An 18758-nucleotide genomic window follows, 5' to 3' on the forward strand; every position below is an offset into this window, starting at 1 on the left:
CAGGATATTTTATGGTGCTCGGCTAAAGCTCTAAACCTGCTGCCTGAACTTGGCTGACAACTATGTTCTGTTCTGATCAATTCATTCTGTGGAGCTTTTCACATTCACTGTAGAACACAGTGGGTAGATTTTAAAACCTTTTTGGCAGAAGTGATGAAATGCGCTGACGCAACTCATCACTTACACCAAAAAAGTGCTACCAAACCACAAGGTTGCCGGTCCGGAAACAACGGTACCGGTAAGCTTGGCGGGTATCGTTGTTTCCGGACCAGCAAACTACGAGTTCTGCGTGCGGGTGCCTTTCCGCCCACCAAGTCTGACCTGGTGGGCGGAAAGCCACCCGCACGCAGGCCTTGACGGATGCACCGGCACTATTGCACACAGTGCCGGTGCATCCGTCCTCCCCATTCCCATTGAGTCCAATGGGACTCGAATGGGAATGGGGATTTTCTTTTTCCGGCGCCTGGCCATAGGGACTGCCTCTGGCGGCAGCCATGCCGTTTTTACCGGCATGGCTACCGCCGGACTCATAATGAGGCCCACGGTCTCTGGGCCTCATTACACGTAGTGCGGTAAGGGTTTACCGGTACCGGTTAGGGCACCGGTACCGGTAAACCCTTACCACCTTACTACGAAGTCCCTTTGCGGCTTGGTACTTTAACACCTGCTTTTTAGCAGGCGTTAAAAACTAACCCGCAAAGGGACCAGGCTGCTAATTATGGTACCGCAATTTGCAGTACCGTAATTAGCTCCTTCCCCATTCCCATAGAGCCCTATGGGGCAAAAATGGGAATGGGGAAGGGCAATGGAGGAAGGCGGAATTACCACCTTCCCAACCTTGGAATAGGGCGGTAATTCCCCTTTCCTCCAAGGCGGTACCGGTAAATTACCGGCATGAACCATGGTGCTAATAGCACCATGGTTTACCGCACTACGTGTAATGAGGCCCTCTGAATGTTTGCATTTTATTGCTCACATTCAAATGCCATGTTTCACTCCCTTTGCTCATTTGCACAAATGAGGAGTAGGCTTGAGCATGATAATGTGCACCCCAAATCCACAAATGGGATGCTCTTTTCAATGCACAAAAACAATCTTAAATTATCACCTGTTTGAACAAGGTACAGAGGAAGGCTCAATACACAGTAGGTTCATTTCTGAACCTTTCAAGAATTTTCTTTACAGTGTGAGAGCAGTGGTGTTAACAAACAAGGATAGAAATGCTTTTTTATTGTTTACCACATTTCGCAGTGACAGGAGGGCCTGTTACCCTGAAATATGCTCGAAGTCCCCGCGTGATTGCTGGGAGCCTGCAATCCCTTAGTGTCAAGGGTGCTGGGCAGTGCATCTTTGGGCTACTGTTCAGCCACCCCTGAACTGTGCAAGTCACCTTTGAGCATAAGGTGACCGGCACATTTCTAAAATGAGCACAAATAAAAAAAGTGCAGCCTCTGCACTTTTTTGATTTGTACTGAATTTTGGGAATCTGCCCCAGTTTGTCTGTTCACTGAAGCACAGCGCCTGTAGAATTATTCACCCTTCTGAAGGGGAATGTATTGATTATTTGCAATCCTGAAAGTTGAAAAGTATATTGATAAATTTGAATGCCATGATTTTTCAGAATATAGCTCAGTGTGGTAAGCACTCATTACAGAGATTTACCTTCATATTCCAGATAACGCAGTACACAATTCCAGCTTGCTAGACTCAGCCTTGCCAATGTCCAAGGTTGATAAACTCCCATGTGTATATATCATTATCCTTTTGCATAACATGTGTTTATCAAGTTTTGTTTTAAAATATTGTCAAGTCAGGTTATTATGTGATTTGTGTACTTTCCAAGTCAGTTGTACAAAGTAGGCTATTATTTTAGGTTATTAAAGTCAAACATTCACAAACAATTATACCTTGCTTTATGTTAAGAACTGGGAAACAATGTGTCATGTACAGAAATTGCAGATTGGCTCCAATCCTCATAACCTTCAACGCATAACCAATGTGTGTGATCCCTGGCAATTAATTTACTTGTGTGGTGCCTAAACTGTCAAAATTGCAATTCTCTAAACATTTCAAGTTGTCAGTCCCCAAAAGAGAATTAGTTCTCAAAATACACTCTTCAAAAAAAGTTTCACTTATAGTTTAACTAGCCATAGTGTTGATTCATGTGTAATAATACTGGCCTTGATATATATTGCACACCACATAGTCATTTGTTTCTTCACGAACTAACATCAATACAGCTTGAAAACCATAGTTCTATTATAATCCCAGTCTATGTTAACATACATGCACCATTCTGGTAGCTTCTAATTGACATCCACTATCTCTTCTATGCAATGGTGTATGCACCTTTCCCATTGTTTCCAATCTATCTGCATGCTTGAGCACTTTTACCTTCTGATAAAATTAGTCATCTGGCAATGCTAGGGTATGTGTACCTTTCATATGATCACTGATCTCTGTCCTGCATCTAAAACGACACCCTCTTTGTGGCTACTCGTTTCAGTTTTGGCAATTAGGTGACAATAAAGCTCCAGACATAAGCCAAAACTATTGCACTGGAGTACAGTAAGAAGGGAGTTGGGATGTGAGGAGGGATGGGATACACAGCATGTTGGTGTTGTTTGGTTATTTACTCACCTGTTGAGTGCCTTTGGACATTCTAATTCCTATGGCTGTTCGCACCCATTACTGTCCCCTCTCTGTCCAAAACATCCTACTAAGATCCCACTGAGATAGCATTATCAAGCAGTAACATAAAACATTGTCCTGCCAGTGTTTGTTTTAAACAGTCATCAGAGAATGAATGATTTTATTGCAGTTGTAAAAGTGTTACTCGTGCAAGAACATGTTTTACCAAATGCGCCTTCAGCCACATAATTTGTAAGCAGTGTGCATGTTCTTACTGAAGGCCTGTTAAAAACAAGCATTGGCAAAGCCAACATTTTTAACTTGTACAAATAGATGTTGTCCATGCAGTGCTACCATATGCTCAGGTACTCAAGTCATTTTGCAGCTGTTGCCATCATATGGCCAGGTGGTACCATAATAGCAGTGCATGGCAAATGCCTTTCTCGTGCCTATACAAAACTGTTGACTTTTCCAATGCTTATTAAAATGTGTCAAATGTGTCCTCTACCCACCTAATGGGCTGCTAATGTTGCCCTTGGACTGCCACGAATGTGTTATTCTGATTCCAGCAAGTCTGAAGAGCATAAGGGGACTGGAAGGAAGTGCCTACGCAGATTTTAATTGCTACAGGGCAGCATATCAAGCTATGGGTTGTGATCACATTTAGTGGGGGGCACAACCAGAGAGTCGCACATCACTTGCCAGACTTTGGCATAATTTGACCAGTTTGCCACATCGTAGACCTGGCATTGCCATCAAGGAGGCAGAAAATGACATCATATACTAGGTTTTGCCATTTCGTTCAAAACAACGGAAGATCACTTGAGTGTGTGTGTGTGTGTGTCTTTTGATCAGGCTGTGACGAATCAACTTCTGGGACACCAGTGGTCTAGGGATGAATATCGGTTTCTAAACCATCAATCAGCCCCACACCTCTAGTACAACAGAAAGGATCTGAAGAGATAGGGAACTGAAGCAAATTATAAACCTCCTTGTCCAATTTTGGTAACACGGACGGAACGGCAGGCTTATCTGCGAAAGGTTGTGCATCATTGGTTATTTGCAACACAACGAAAATACAATTATTGCCCAATGATAAAAGGGACTGTCCAGTCAAGGTTGTATAAAAATATCTACTTTATTATTATCACAACAGACAGTTCTAGCACACTACAAAATACAACCCACCCTGTGAAGGAATGCAGAGGACAAACTTTTTCAAAGAAGGAAAAAGGATGCACTCTGGATACTGACATGAGGGTAGTCGGTATAGTAATTAATCGCAATAGTTCAAAGATACTTTCAACACAAAGGGAGCAATGGGTCATAAAATGTCACTAGGAGCCTTTGGAGAAGGACCAGGGGGACAGAACCACTATGGACCTTGTGCTGTAAGAGTTCTTGGTGCTCACCAGGGAGTCGAGTCGGTTTCAGGGTGCTTTGCAGCTTCTGCGACAGGGTTCAAGATGGGAGACAGCTGTGGGTATCAGGCGGCAGGCAGTTCGGCGAGTGATGCTGGATGGATGGCTGTAGGCTGGCCTACATGGCGGCTTGGAGTCAGCAATCGTTGTTTCAGTGCTGGTTGGTGGTTCTGAAGCACTGGTCGAGGCGTCTCAGATGGCTTTAGTGACTGCGGCTTGACAACAGTCAGCGGTGAGGTCGGTGCAACTCGAGGGGCTGTACTGGCTCAAAAATGTCCTTTAAGGTGGACGTCGGTAGATGCTTGCTGATGCACTACTCCTAGCTTCTTCACTGGGCTTGTGTCGTCCTTTAAGGCGGATGTCCCTAAGCTGAGGAGAGTGTTGCTGGCAGCTGCCTTGTCCTTGGTTTGGTTCCGAGACTCTCTGGCACTTCCCACCTAGGAAGCTTGCTGCACAGCCTAGCAGGGCATGCTTTGTGCTGGCTGGGTACCAGTTCTGGAGCTGCTGGCGGGTCTTCTGGATTCAGCATCTCCCTCTGTTCCCTGGGAGATGTTTAAAGGAGGGATCTTGCTTCCCTCTTGGAGGTCCTGGCCCTCCTTCACTGGCAGAAGATGTAAGGCAGACTGTACATTCAGCCAAGGTCCAATGCTGAGTTATTCTTGTTACTCCTTGCCAAGTCTTCAAATGATCTGCTAAAAGAGGGGCTCAGCCATCTTTTAAAGCCAAATGGGCCACAGCGATTTGTGTAGGCTAATCCTACCTTAATGAACCAATCCTAGGTCCCCACCAACAATCTTCTGTATGCATTAGGTCATAACCAGAGCGCTTGCTGTGGATCAAATGGTCGCTCTGGTTAATGAGGTTCTCTTTGGTTCCTGATTAAAGTGGCAGTTCTCTCTTCAAGCTGTAACAAGACCAGGCTTTCTGGCTCAGCCAAACCACATACTCGTACCTTCTGAATGGGTTCACACTGCAGGCATGGCTACTGTCAACATGCAGTCCCAGACATGACATTTCTTTGCCAATCGATACTGAGGGTAGAATTTGGCTTCAGGTTGACACAGTGCATGAAAGGGTGTTGGGGTTTCCTGTCTCCTTTGTTAGCCTCAAAAGCCAGGCTCCATGTGAGCCTGTTTGAATTAACTCTGATTAGTATGTGAATGCTGCCACAAGCTACATGGCTCAACAAAAGGATCGGCGGGTCCATGGAGCCTTTTTAATTAATCAGGCTGGTCATGGCAGGGGAAACGTTTGCCCCCAAACCCTTTTGGAGTATCATCATGTACTCCAGCTGTCAGATCCCGCCTGTGGGCTGTGTCCACCCAGAGTACGCAGGCCTATGCGTATGTCGTGCGGTGAGTATAGCAAAATGTGAGCAGATTAGCTGCACACATTTTCCGAATGTTGATCTACCATCATTCAATTTCATTTAAAATGTAAAAAAAAGTCCAGACGAGAGCACACCCACTCTGCGGATGGTCGAATTCCTCACACTGACAGCTCACATTTTGATTGCCTGCTGGTTCGTGGTCACACAACATTTAAGGCAGAAGTTCCATTATCAAATAGGAAGTAAAAGGCCAGGGCCAGTGTGAGGCGTAGGCCTTCCACCTCTACCATAATTGCTCCTCCTTAGCATGTTATGCCAGTGGTGACCTGGCTGACCTACAGAGCCTTGTCCAGACAGAACAGGACACAGATGCTAAACGGTGCCTGGGTTTTGCTGTTAACAGAGGCCTGCCAATTACTAGCATAACACATTTCATTGTTAGCACCTGCATTGATATGCATACATTTTTAGGAAATTGAAATCGTGATGGGGGTTAGCCCTTACATGTCAGGGAAGTGGTTAGAAGGATAGGGAGAACAGGAAACCTATCATTCGCACAGCAGTGCTTAAGTGGGTGTTTTCAGACTTAAAGGAGAGAGTTAACTGCTTGAAACATTGAAGCTGCACTAGAATAGTCTCATTAGAATGCGTAAAGAGGTTAGATGCCCCCACGCAAGAATGTTTGCCCCACCCCCACCCTCTCTGAAGTTAGCACATCTCCCAACATTTGAAGGGTTATCCCCCCACCTCCCCTCGAACCCCCCCAATTGTAGGTTTCATTGTGCCGCTGACTTATGCTAAGTCTGGTCTGCTAACATCTACTTTGTATTAGAGCCATAAAGATTGCTGCCGGCATAAAGTATGTTTTGGCATTTGCCAACCATGATTGCGTGCACATGTGGGTATGCCCCTGCAATGCATCATGCAGAGGCAGGCCAACACTACAGAAAGCTTGGTGAAAATCTGCAGAGTCAGACAGTTCATAGTTACAGACGGGAACTGGGCAAACATTTCAAAACATGCAGGTGATTTCTAAAATTGGCAGAGAATTGTGGAAGCCTGTGACTCAGGGGGGTTGCTAGGGCTGGAAAAGATCAGGGGCTAACCTAATGTTGAGACTGGCAGGACTCTGGGCTAGCTAGCATTTTAGTTGTAGTTCCTGAGCTTCTATCTGGGGCTACAGCCAAAAGACCCGGGGCTATAGTCCCCTTAGCGCCCCCTAGCAACGCCTATGCATCATAAGAAATGTGCATTTTCTGTAGAAAAATAAGTCTGGCATATTCGCACTGTCCTATACATCAGTCTAGTTGCCGCCACCCCAATAGACAACACACGCTGCATCCTTTGGTTAAAGGGCCTAAATCAATGGTTACTGCTGTATAAGGTAGAACTTGTCAAGTGCCCCATTGCAGTTTATATTAAGGTAATTATATGGTTTTATCCCACAAGCTGTGTATGAAAGGGCTCCACTAAATGTTCAGTGTTACTTTTGCAACATTAAGTAAAATGCATCTAATACTCGGTGCACACCAAAGTACAGACTTACACCAAGTGAGCCAACTTTACGGATAAGCGAGCACCCAGGAGAACCCGTCTAGCGAGTGCTCGACACGCAGCAAAAACACTCTAAGTTTCAACACATCTGCACAATGTTAAGTAATAGAGAATGAAAAGTTCACTTTTTTTGAGTCATTAAATAAAACAGCATGCATACCATGCAGTAATACGGAGGCGGGCACATACATCCAATGCATTTAGTGGCAGTGCCCTTCATGGGTGGTGTCTGTCTCAAGAAAGCGTGGCAAGCCCGGATTTCTCAAGTTCGTGTGATCAAGGGCTGGCAAAGTTTCAGTGTCAGGCTGCAGACTGCCCAAAGTTGGACACTGACTCCTTCCAGCCTAGAAAACCAGAAAGCTTGGAAGAAGTTGGTTGGCGCTCATTGTCATGTCCTCTGAAATGGTGTTCTTCCACTCAAGTGTCATGGCCGGGAAGGAGCTCACGTGAGGGTGGATTGCTTCTTTTGACAGGACATCTTTCAAATGAAGAGTCTCCACCCAGCCCCTCTTACCACACTCGTGGTCCTGTGCAGTGGTGGTGGCCGCACACTGTGAGTATTGCCAGGCTGGAGGTTTTGTTTGCATGCTTGAAGATGGCGCACGTGTGGTCATGTTCCATCCATAGATGCCCTTTCAACGACCGTTTCTCAACTCACAAGTACTGTCTGACAGCAAATTACTTCCGGGTCCAAGGTTTTCACATTCATATCTGGCAAATACTTTGGGGGATATTTTCGGCTGCGGCTAAGAGGTAAATGTTGCATTTGGGGAGTAGGTGTTATGCGTGTGTGGTTTGGGGGATTGTGGGTTACAGGAAAGGTGAGAGGGGAGGAAATATGGTTTACATTCCGTCTGATTCCTTCTCCACTAAATACACAGAAGTCTGCATGCTCACTTTGACTCTCTGCGGAAACCCAGTAAAGGAAACAAGTCCTTAGGAATCATTTTTTTATGCATGAACTGAAAGACACTTCTTGCTGCCGCAAAATGTTTAGTCGTGGGGTTGGTCAGTGCTAGTGAAAATGAATGTGTGTTTCCACAGTTTTTTAATGTAATGTAATGACGCCTGGGTTTTCAAAGGGATTTTGAAGGATTTCCCAGCTCAACAACTGCTGAAGCCCCCATTTATCCTGCTGCTGGCAAAGGGCCTAGGTCTGGAGTCAGATATGCAGTAAACCCAGTCGTGTAGTGACAGGCAAGTGTTTAATGCAAACCCACTGGCAGCGTTCAAGGGTTTCCAAGTGCATAAGCTCCTCAGATTACCATTCCTCTTGCTCTTGGCTACGTTTTTGGAGCAAATCCATTTGTATTCCAAGTCCATTCTCTCCTTTCTGGGCCTGAAGACTATTTTGGGACTCTGCATAGCCACCTGTTAACACAACCAGGTAACTGCAGCTCAGAGAATGGGGTTGGAAAGGCATCATCTATATGACGTTTATTCCCAGAGGAGCAGGGCCACCATTATGAGGGGCCTAGCCTCCACAACAACCCAGGAATCCTTAAAGGTTGCTGACATGGTGTGATTACTGCTCGGGCTGCTGCCTCAAGGCTGTGTCCCCCGCATGGAGCTCGTCTAGTAAAACCCACCCAAACCTGGAACTGTCTTCAGGGTCACCCTGTTATCCCTATTGTAAAACAAGCTGTTTGGAGCTCAGGGGCCCTTTTGTGCTGCTCTTAGGGCACAGTGCTGCTCACATTGCTGGCTCGCAGCCTGAAAGATTCCCTCTCTGCTCTCATTGCTATGAAGTGGTATTATTGCGGCTTTAGCTGCTACTCTGAACTCAAACATTGGCCCTCATTACGAGTGGGCTGGTCTGGAAATAAGGTGCCGGTAACAGCGTTACCGGCACCTTTTCTGGACCGGCTCACTCCGAGTCTGCCTGTAGGGGCTGTGAACTACCAGCAGGCCTGACTGCCGGTAGTTCAGGCTCCTACCGGCAGCAAAATCACTGAAGCACCAACAACGGTGCCGGTACTTCGGGAACTTGCCGTTCCACTGCTGCCCGTAATATCCCGGTATCACTGCAGTAGAAACGGTAAACGGAGGTTGCCGGAAGGACGCCGGAACTACCAGCAACCTCGTAATGAGGGCCATTGTCTTATTTCCAGTTAGCCCCAGTCATAACAAAGTTCTTTTATTAACTCTGTCCATCACACTCATTTGCCTCTTGCTACCATCAACATTCACTTCTCAAATGCCCTACTCTTGGATTAGTCTGCAATCTAAATTGACTTTGAAGCCCTAGAATTATTCTTCTGGACTTTAACTGATAGACATAGCAGGTATTAGAAGCCTGCATACAGACCTACCAGGATTGCTGGAGGATGCTCTTGGGTCATCATGCGCACAACCCTACTCGATACCGGTGCATACATAACATACTCTTCTGCGTCACCTCTCGCTAGAAGATAGTCCATATATAACGGGCATACACTCATCCATACTTCTACAGCAGGTCTGTAGCCCTGCTTAACTCCCTCCCTGTGTCTGCAAATTCCTTTCCCTCCCTCCTACTTCACCCTTGCTCACGCTATTGTTCCCAGCATACTAGGCTCTGGTGACCCAGGCCTGGGCACAATACACCTCGGACGTGGATTCCGTGCTTTGAAACTACTACAGTGGCGATTCAGTGTAGTGCAAAAATAGAGTAACATGACAAACATATACTTGCCCCATTTAGCAGGTATTGTCATCATTCGCCCAGTTGCCTACATAATGCACCAGGGACTCACATGAAATGATCAGACACTCACGCCATTCATTATGTATTGCTATTCTTAGTGAAAGTACCCTGCATGAGTGCTGAGGGCACAGGCATACATAGCATAATACATTGTGCATTGTCTGCTGCATACCAGCCCCCTCTAGCATTAGTCACTGCCCCTTTCAGGCATATAGTGACTGTGACACACAGGAGCCAAAATAACGAAAAAGAGGATAATCAACAAAAAAGATGTGGGAGGGGCACACCGTAGTGCAGAGGAATCTCCTATGCGGGCACAAAGAGGACAGTGATGCAGAAGAGTAGCGCAGAGTTCACTCCTACAGATGTGATAGGTATGGCACAGGCAGCATGATAAGCTTCCATGCTGTGTGCACAGCTAGTGCAGCAGCAGACGCTGTTCAGGCTTTCCATCTACACAGAGAGGACGGGCAGCAGTGGCAGCAGCAGTGCAAGCTGCCCTACCACCCACAGGGCTGGTGCAGCAGAAGCAGTGCGAGGCGTGCACAGGGGCGGTAAACACACAGGCTGCCCCAGACATTCCCATTGACGTGGACATCGGATACAGCAATGCAAACGTCCTTTTCCACACACAGATTACGTACAGCACTGCCGCAGTGCATGATTCCCCCATACACACTCATGGGTACAGCACTTCCCCTGTATACACAGAAGTCATGCATGTCGCATGCGCAGCAGAAGCACACGCTTCTGTGACGTAAAGAGTTCTCCTTGGCTCTATGCCTCTTTGCCTGATATGAATGCATGCTCTTAGAAGGTCGATCAAGAACATTACCTTCTATGTTATTTATTTATTTATTTAGTTATTTATTTAGTTAATCTGGTACATCCTAATCTTCGTCTAGGCCACTTTCTGAAGTTGGTTTGGCAGTACCAAAATTACTATTTGATAACTTACTTGCTTTACCATAAATTGGTACTGCTGGTATTTTAAGCCTATACATCAGCTTTGATTGCTCAAGTATGCTCTCAATCCCCTCCTCGTCCACCAATACAATTCGATCTCTAAACAATAACTCTTCCAAAACTGTGCACAGATTAACTTAACACATATTTTCTGCGTTGTAGCTCTCGAGAAAATAGGCCATACATAAATGTTGTTATGTGTATAGGGGATTTAGACACAGCAAACCCAGCTGGGAAGCGATGGAGCACTGTGCATATAGTGATCTAGCACACATCCACCCGAATACAAAGTGTTGCAGCCTGCCTGACTCCCTCCCTACATCTGAAATCTCCCCACCCTCTGCTCAGCCCTCTCACTTCGCTCTTGCTCTCCTTCCAAGCATACTGCGCTCTAAGGCACAGGGGCACCATGCATCACAGACATGGCTTGATGCTTTGAACTACTAGGGTGGTGATTCGGTGCCATTGAAACGCAGAGTAACATAACAAGGTTACCTGCTGGTCTGGATGTGCTGGTGACTGGAATGTTGGGTCCACATAGACGAATATTCCCAGAGTGCCTGTGGGGAGCTTCTTGACTGAAGAGTGGATGGTCTGGTGGGTCTCCCTATGTTTCCACGTGCCTCAAGTACTTCATGATTTTCTCACATATGAGCTGGGATGCAGTCGCTGAATAAATGGAAATGTGGCACTATCAATAAGGATGATACCCAAATGCACGCCTGGAAGGCACTCTTCCTTACATGACTATAACAGACAAACTGATCATGACATGGGCAAGACACAACACAGGATCCCCAGCGCAGGAAGGCATCGGACCCCGCCCCAGACATCACTTTGGTGGTATCATTGTGATAAAAGGCATGGTAGAGCTGCAGTTGGAGGAGGCTAAGTGCCAAGGTCGAGTATGCGCGTCCTTTTTGCATAGACTTGCATAATAGCCTGGCACTTAAGTGGTTAATGGACACCATTGAGAGGGGGAGCTGCTTGTCCCCCTAGATGCAAAACCAACTGTCTCTCATTGAATTCTGCCTGCCACCAGCACTTAATGCGCCAGAAAATAACCAGTGCACGGTGCCAGGCAGGAGCTAGAATACATGAATCATCTTAGTGGCCACATGGATGGGTGTGACCCAATAACTCCACTGGGTCCAGTGCGCTGATATCATTGATACGTGCCAGATCCCTATTCAAGAACTAGGTGCATGGCCTGAGCATCCTTGGTCTGCAGATGTGAGTGCACAGGTTAGTGGGGCAGCAGGCCACTAGGCAGCAGCGGGGAACAGCTTTAGCTTTGCAGAAGTAGGGATTGGCATGGGAATGGCAGACGATAAAGAAGATTGCTGCAGAAGATTGGATAGAACTAGCAGGAGCTTGGAGCAAGAGGCAGACGAGACAACCAAAACATTACTGCAAGGAAGACGGCAGCGGCCAGGGAAAAGGTTATGAGACAGGTAGAGGCGTTGCTGGTGGCAAGGGGGTGTTATGGGGCTATAGCCCCGGGTCTTTTGGCTGTAGCCCGGATAGAATCTCAGGGGCTACGACCAAAAGGCCAGCTAGCCCCGAGTCCCGACAGTCCCGACATTTGTGGAGCCCCAGATCTTTTCCAGATCTAGCGACACCACTGGAGACAGGGAAGCTCTTGCTAAGCACTCCACGCCCCGGGAACCCACTGGAGATCTCATAAAGTTAAGTAGTGGGTTAGTAAAGAGGCGGACAGGGCTTGTATATAGCACAAAAGGTGGTGAACGGAAAAACTGTAAGGGGAATATTAAAACCAATAGCCATTTTAAAAGCACCGCTCAAGCTGCCAGGGACTCCAGTTTGGTTACTTCTCACCTACCCTATCACTTGACCATCATTGATCGTAACCTGGAGCTATGACGGATTGCCATCTGGCAAGGGTGTAGAAGACCTGGATTTTAAAATTTGTATTAATTAATATTATTATCTGGTGAGGGTCAATGAGCTTGTTACATGCAAGCTCATTGGTCCTCGCCAAGGCATTACCCCGCTGACAAAGCTCCCTCATCGCCGCAGCTCCTGGGTTCCTTCTGCGACTGGCTGTTATGGAAAGGACCCCGATCCCCACGGAATATTTTTTTTGCTTTTTTTTCTGAAGTCTTGAAACGTTTGCAGCACCGTTTTGCGCCTCGAGAAAAATTCCAATTAGTACCCTGGTGCAACGTGCCAGGGTACTAATGGCAATATGACCCTTGGAGGTGGGACATTACCAGACTGGTAATGCCCCTGGGGCTCTCTGAAAGTCTTCGCTTTGCTTGGGCTTCTAACTATGACCCTGGGGGCATTACCTGACCAGTAATGGCGCCCCTTCTCGGGTCATATTGCCAAAAAAACGATGCAGGTAATTCCCTCTCAAAAACGGTGATCTGCTAACCAGATCTCTCTTTCATAAGATCCATGCCAGATGCATAGTGTACCCCTATGCCCTGTTAAATCAGTATCCTGATATGCAGCACCTTCTCTACAGTGCACAGAGCAATTCGAGGGAGACAGGTGCTCATTTGACAGCTGCAGTGACATCCAATTCACTTCAGTGCAGAGGTTACCTTTAAAATCTGCACCTCTGTTCCAAAACCACATAGTCACAAGGAATTACTATTCTGGTGGCAGTTGAATCTTTAAACATAAAGCTTTACCAGAGTTTTGGGTATGGTGGATAGTAATTCACATAACTATAAGAAGCCACATATGCTTGATATCCTACATGTGTCTGCACTGTGAGCCCAGGCTAGCTGTGGAAGGATTGCATGTATTCTGGTCAGAACAGCCTTACCCTGCCACACTGCAGGGCAGGAGACTGAATGACTGGGTCTCTCCTTTGATCCTTTGTGAGGTCTGGTAACACCTCTCTCCAGCAGGACAGCCTCCCAGCAGTCGGTGTCCTAGGAAACAAGATTCAAAGGGCACAACTATCCCAAAAGGACGAGCCTCACACCAGGGTGTAGCATACCAAAGGAGTCTTTGATGTTATTGACAAGGGAAGGTGGCAAAGTTAGTGTAGACAGGGGGAGCTCAGCATAGTTGAAGGAAGATTCCACCATCTTGTTTCTCTCTATAATCTCTCTTCCCTTCCAGTCCCCTCCACTTCATTTAGCACAAAGCACATTAGATAGGATGTCAAAAGGCAAAGGCCAGTTGTCACAAGAACAAGAACTGTCCATTTAAAGCAGGCTTGCTTCGGTCCAATCACCTGTTGGATTTTGCCAATAAAAGTGATAGTCACCCATTCCGTTTTATTCACTTTTGGACACACGCTTAGGTAAATATGTATTGGACCTCTGTTGAGACAGTTGACTTTCCAAAACCCTCCACAAGTGAAGTGAAAACTGAGTGTCCAATGCAGAGGCAAGCTCTGCTCCCTAACCATCCCCAAGGAACATTGGGGATGACTGCTGTTGGGCCAAGACCTGTACTCTCTGCCAGCTGCACTGGTACCAAGGCTCCTTGCCAGAGGTAAAGGGCCCCTGCATGTGCCAGCTTGACTCCCTGGAGTGAGAGTGAAGAGGAAACTGACCTGTCTCATCCCTGAGCCTCTGGATTGGGACCTGCAGCATCTGAGGGAAAAAACTGCTGTAATCATGTTCGCACAGCTTCTAAATAAATTCAAACTGCATTTGAACTACATTTGAACACCAGAGAACCCCTGTTTACACAGGTTTAAACTGAATTTGAGCTACATTCGACTCCCTTTGAACCAATACACAGGTTTGAACCAAATTCTAACCAACGCAGAACCCCTGTTCACACATGTTCAAACTGAATTCAAACCACGTTTGACACCCTTCAAACCAACAACAAGGACTCCAAGCTGCCGACTGAAAACCAGGTCAGACCGGCAATCATGCGGCACACGCACTATTAAGCCTATCAGGAATTGACTCCCCGAGAACAGGCCATACCACCAACTACTATCTACCATTACTACAAGGCCCTCCAGAGGCAAGCAAAAGAGCAACACATGAAGAACATATAGCACATACGTGCTCCAGCATTATAGAAACTCACATGACTTCATGTAGACCATGTTAGATCATATAAAGAATGTATGGACGTAAATTACTCTGAAGAACTGTTCAATTTGACGTATCAATAACCTGCCTTGACAAAGCCCGGACGGGCAAAACTGTTGGCCACACATTTGGCAATCACTCTGAAGAGGAGGTGCCAAGTACAATTCGTACTCCTACTTCCCATTTTGAAGTACCAGGAACATTCACACCGAAATAAGTGACGTATGATGAGCAGATAAACCAGAAAAGAGCCACAGTGGGGCTCTGTCCAGTACCTATCAGAATAACAGCACCTATTGACGTACCGACACCTAAGAAAACCTGGACAGTAAGGTACCCCAAACCATATCGACAAGTGAGACAGAATGACGATTGCCAGAATGTAATACCCAGAGAAGCTAGGAAGATACTGAAGGAAGATGAATGATGACGTCAAAAGAAACTGGACTGACTCACATATAGAAGATATAACGACCTGAGGATGATGATAAACAAGACGAAACACCATGGACAAATGACATCCTCAGCCTAGAGTGAAACAATTGATGTCAGGTTGTCAGAAATTTGTGCCATGAGCACGATGAAGATATTCAGTTAGTTTAAACGTGTACATATGCAAAGTAACCGCAAGAAGCTCATAAATAGTGAGGCTTGCTTATGCTTAGTAGTAAGATAGATTGCGGCAAGTGCCACCTGTACATATAACTACCTCAAGAAAGCACTTTATATAAGTATACTTCCACTACGCACACGAACAGAATCAACCAAAGGTTACTAACGGTCTCAAGAAGAGAGCTTTGCAGCAAACAAATCGAGAATTACAGAAAGAGAGAAACTCAGACGAGGGTAACCATGCCAAGAAGCCAAGGTCATATGGTCTGAAATAGGCCAACAGTGGATTCAATTAAAGATAAGAAGAACAGAGTATCCTGTTCAGGAAAGATCAAGATAAGCCACAGGTGGCAAATGACTGGCAGAATTAAATAAAATACACGAAATTGCATGATGGGAAGACCGATTTAACAGTGTTGAAATCACGTGACAAGATGAGCAAGAAGGGATCAAGCTTTCACACCTACGCATGGACCTTTGCCATGCCCAGATGCCTTAACTTTCCCAGACCAAGAAGCAGACTCGATGCCAACCACAAGAATTAATTGGCACATGACCACTGAAGTGATGATTGATTGTAACTATAATTGGAGGGAAGCTGGGGTGTAGACGGACTCCCTGCACCTGGCCGGCTATTCTGCACGCTGCTAAGCACAAGTGGAAAAGTGTGAGTGGGGTTGATGCAAACCCAATCATAGTGGACCATGTAATCTAGGGTCCTATAGTTAGTAGAACCAATGAGACATTGTACTTTAGTGACGTTTACAGTAGCCATTTTGAAGGAAGGGCTTAGTTGCCCCACCTGACATTGTTTATCCAATCCCCTCTCCCTGTTACCATTTACAGATATAGTACCTATTGTAAAGTTACCTTCCTAGAGCCAATCAAGTTGCATGCTAAGTTTTAAGAGTTACACGTCAGTGATGATGAGTTTTTGGTATAAATGATATGTCTTTTAGGAAATTAATTGGAGTTGAGGCGAGAAGGAAGATCGAACGATTGCTGATATTTATGAACTCCCCGTTTTTGTACTCGTCATTAAATAGAATCCCTTTGCCAAACTATTGAGTTGTCATTGATTTGGTGCAAGAATATTAATCTGCATCCCCATCCATCTCAGGGGTGCTGCTACTCATCTTAAAGTGCTGTTTGGAAAACCCCAGTCCTATGGCCGGCTGGGGTCCCTACTGCACAACTCTCTTTTTTATTGCCAAGAACAGGAGTCGAGAATAACAATATATGTTGACATAAAATGTGTGTTAATATGTGCAAGTCACCTATTAACAGTCTCACTGAAAACTATGTAAGTGGTTGTGAAAATCACATGGAACTAGTTTTTGGTTTATGTTTAAAATAAAATAAAAAACTACTTCTATATGCACTCCATACACTTTAATTCTGAAGCGCATGCATAGGGATGAACCTTCCTAAACTCACCCTTCAAACCAATACAGGAACTCTGCTTACACAGGTTCAAACCGAATTCAGACAGCATTCAACGCCCTTGGAACGAATAAAGGACCCCTGTTTACACAGGATTGAACAGAGTTCAACACCCTTCAAACCAACACAGGAGCTGCAGTGCTGCTTTGGCACTCTTCTCATCTGTGTGCTGCTGCTGGCAACTTCAAACTGGTTTGACCTGCAGAACAGCACACAGAAAACTGGTCTGATGCTGTAGAACCACCAAAGAACAGAATAAGGTACGTTAAAAAGGCCCTGTCCTTCTGTTCCACTTTTAGGACCCTAGAGACTAGTAAACCACCTTGTTGCACCTTTTTCTTACAAAACATACCATTTTAAAGTGGCATTGTTGCATGGACTTGCTTTGACCCCTGATACATTAGCCAGTGGGTGTGCATCACCTACATTCGGCATATACTGTGTTTTCTCCACAGGTGTGAATGGTCTCTAGTGTTTAATAGTATTGTTGATTGCATATGGTGTGTTGAATTAAAGTATACACATATAGAACCTTGATTGTGCCTTCCTTTATTTTGGACTTTTGTACTTTGTTGTTTGGGCTGCTACTGGATCACATTCAAACCCCTTCTGGAGTATAGCCTTCTCTCGGGCCCACGTTACCACAAACAGGCGAAGGAGGTATAACTCTTAGCTGTGCCTGTTTTAACTTTTTTTTATTGGGATCACTCTTGTTTAGTAGAAGTGAAAGGGCTGAGTAGGCGGTTCAGCCACTACTCATCCTTGTACTCATTTGGGGCATAAGTAATGTCACTACAGGCGCCACTCGCCTATCCATAGTGTACATTTGGGGTGACAAATGCAACACCATCAGTGGGAAAATTATGCCCAGACATGGGTCCCAAGCTTGCCATTGCTAAATACCCAAGCTACGCCTCACTCATGAGGCCCATTGAGACCGGAACATGTCTGAGGTTGCATGTGGTCTCATGCAGAATCGATACTATCTAGCCGTTCAGGCTGGACTGCCCCTTTGTGGTGGAAACAAGCCTGATTTGCATATGGTCTTTCCCCTTCTTTAAATGCTTGCCAGGATGAAAAAACGATGGTTTGAACAGTTGCTCTGCGCAAAGCCAGAGATCATGATTCATTCAAAACCGTCCAGTCACCACTCTGCTGTTTATCTGTATTCCAATAGTCAGAGTCTGGGCCATCTGGAGCTCTCCAGATGTTTTAGCCTACAGCTGCAGGATCCTTCACCATTGACTATACTGGCTTGGGCTGCAGTAGTTATATGCTAAAACATCTGTAGAGCCACAGGTTGCCTACCCATGCACTAGGCAAAAAACCTTCCTTGATGTATGTGTAAAAGCTGTGGCTTTGGACAGCTGCCCCACCCCTAGATTTGGGGGCAGTGAATTCTAATGGTTTCAAGAATATGAAATATTATTGCTCAAATGTGTAATGCTGCAGCAACATAATTCAATAGATGAGATCGATTAGCTAATGCATGTATGGATTTCAAGCCTAAGCACCCTTGGGTGCTCTACTACTGAGTACAGTCCTTTTTAGTGTGAGCGTTTTCATGTCAATTCTGAATGCCATTAGAGCATCTGTGTTGTAGCCAACCGGTATCCATATAAGATATGATGTGTCCACAGAATAATTAAAAGGAGAACTGGAAGGATATAGTGCTATTTGTGCACCTTTCGAATAGCATTTATTTCGAATTACAAAATATTGTGTGCTTAGATCTAGAATTGTTGTACCACGTTTCAAAATGTCCACAAATTATTAATGTTTATTGCAAGTTCAATAATTAATACAAACTATAGTATCCTCTGAGATTGGAAAAAAAGGCGTGTGTAACACTGTAGGGGTCTGGAGGATGCTACACAGAGAAGCTACCGAAATCATGAATATCCAATAAGAGTACACACGCTATAGAAAATGAGCTCTTAAAAGCAGTGGAATTGTGACTCCTGAAGTGGTAGGGTGGTACTTGGCCACTAAAACTCAATGGGTCTGCCGGGTAAACAGTGGCACGGGTGCAACTCGGATCATTTACACCTCATATTCACATAAAGCCTACCGTCTCTAAA

This window comes from Ambystoma mexicanum, chromosome 11, assembly GCF_040938575.1.
Source record: "Ambystoma mexicanum isolate Mex_15411 chromosome 11, UKY_AmexF1_1, whole genome shotgun sequence".
Taxonomy (NCBI): Eukaryota; Metazoa; Chordata; class Amphibia; order Caudata; family Ambystomatidae; genus Ambystoma; species Ambystoma mexicanum.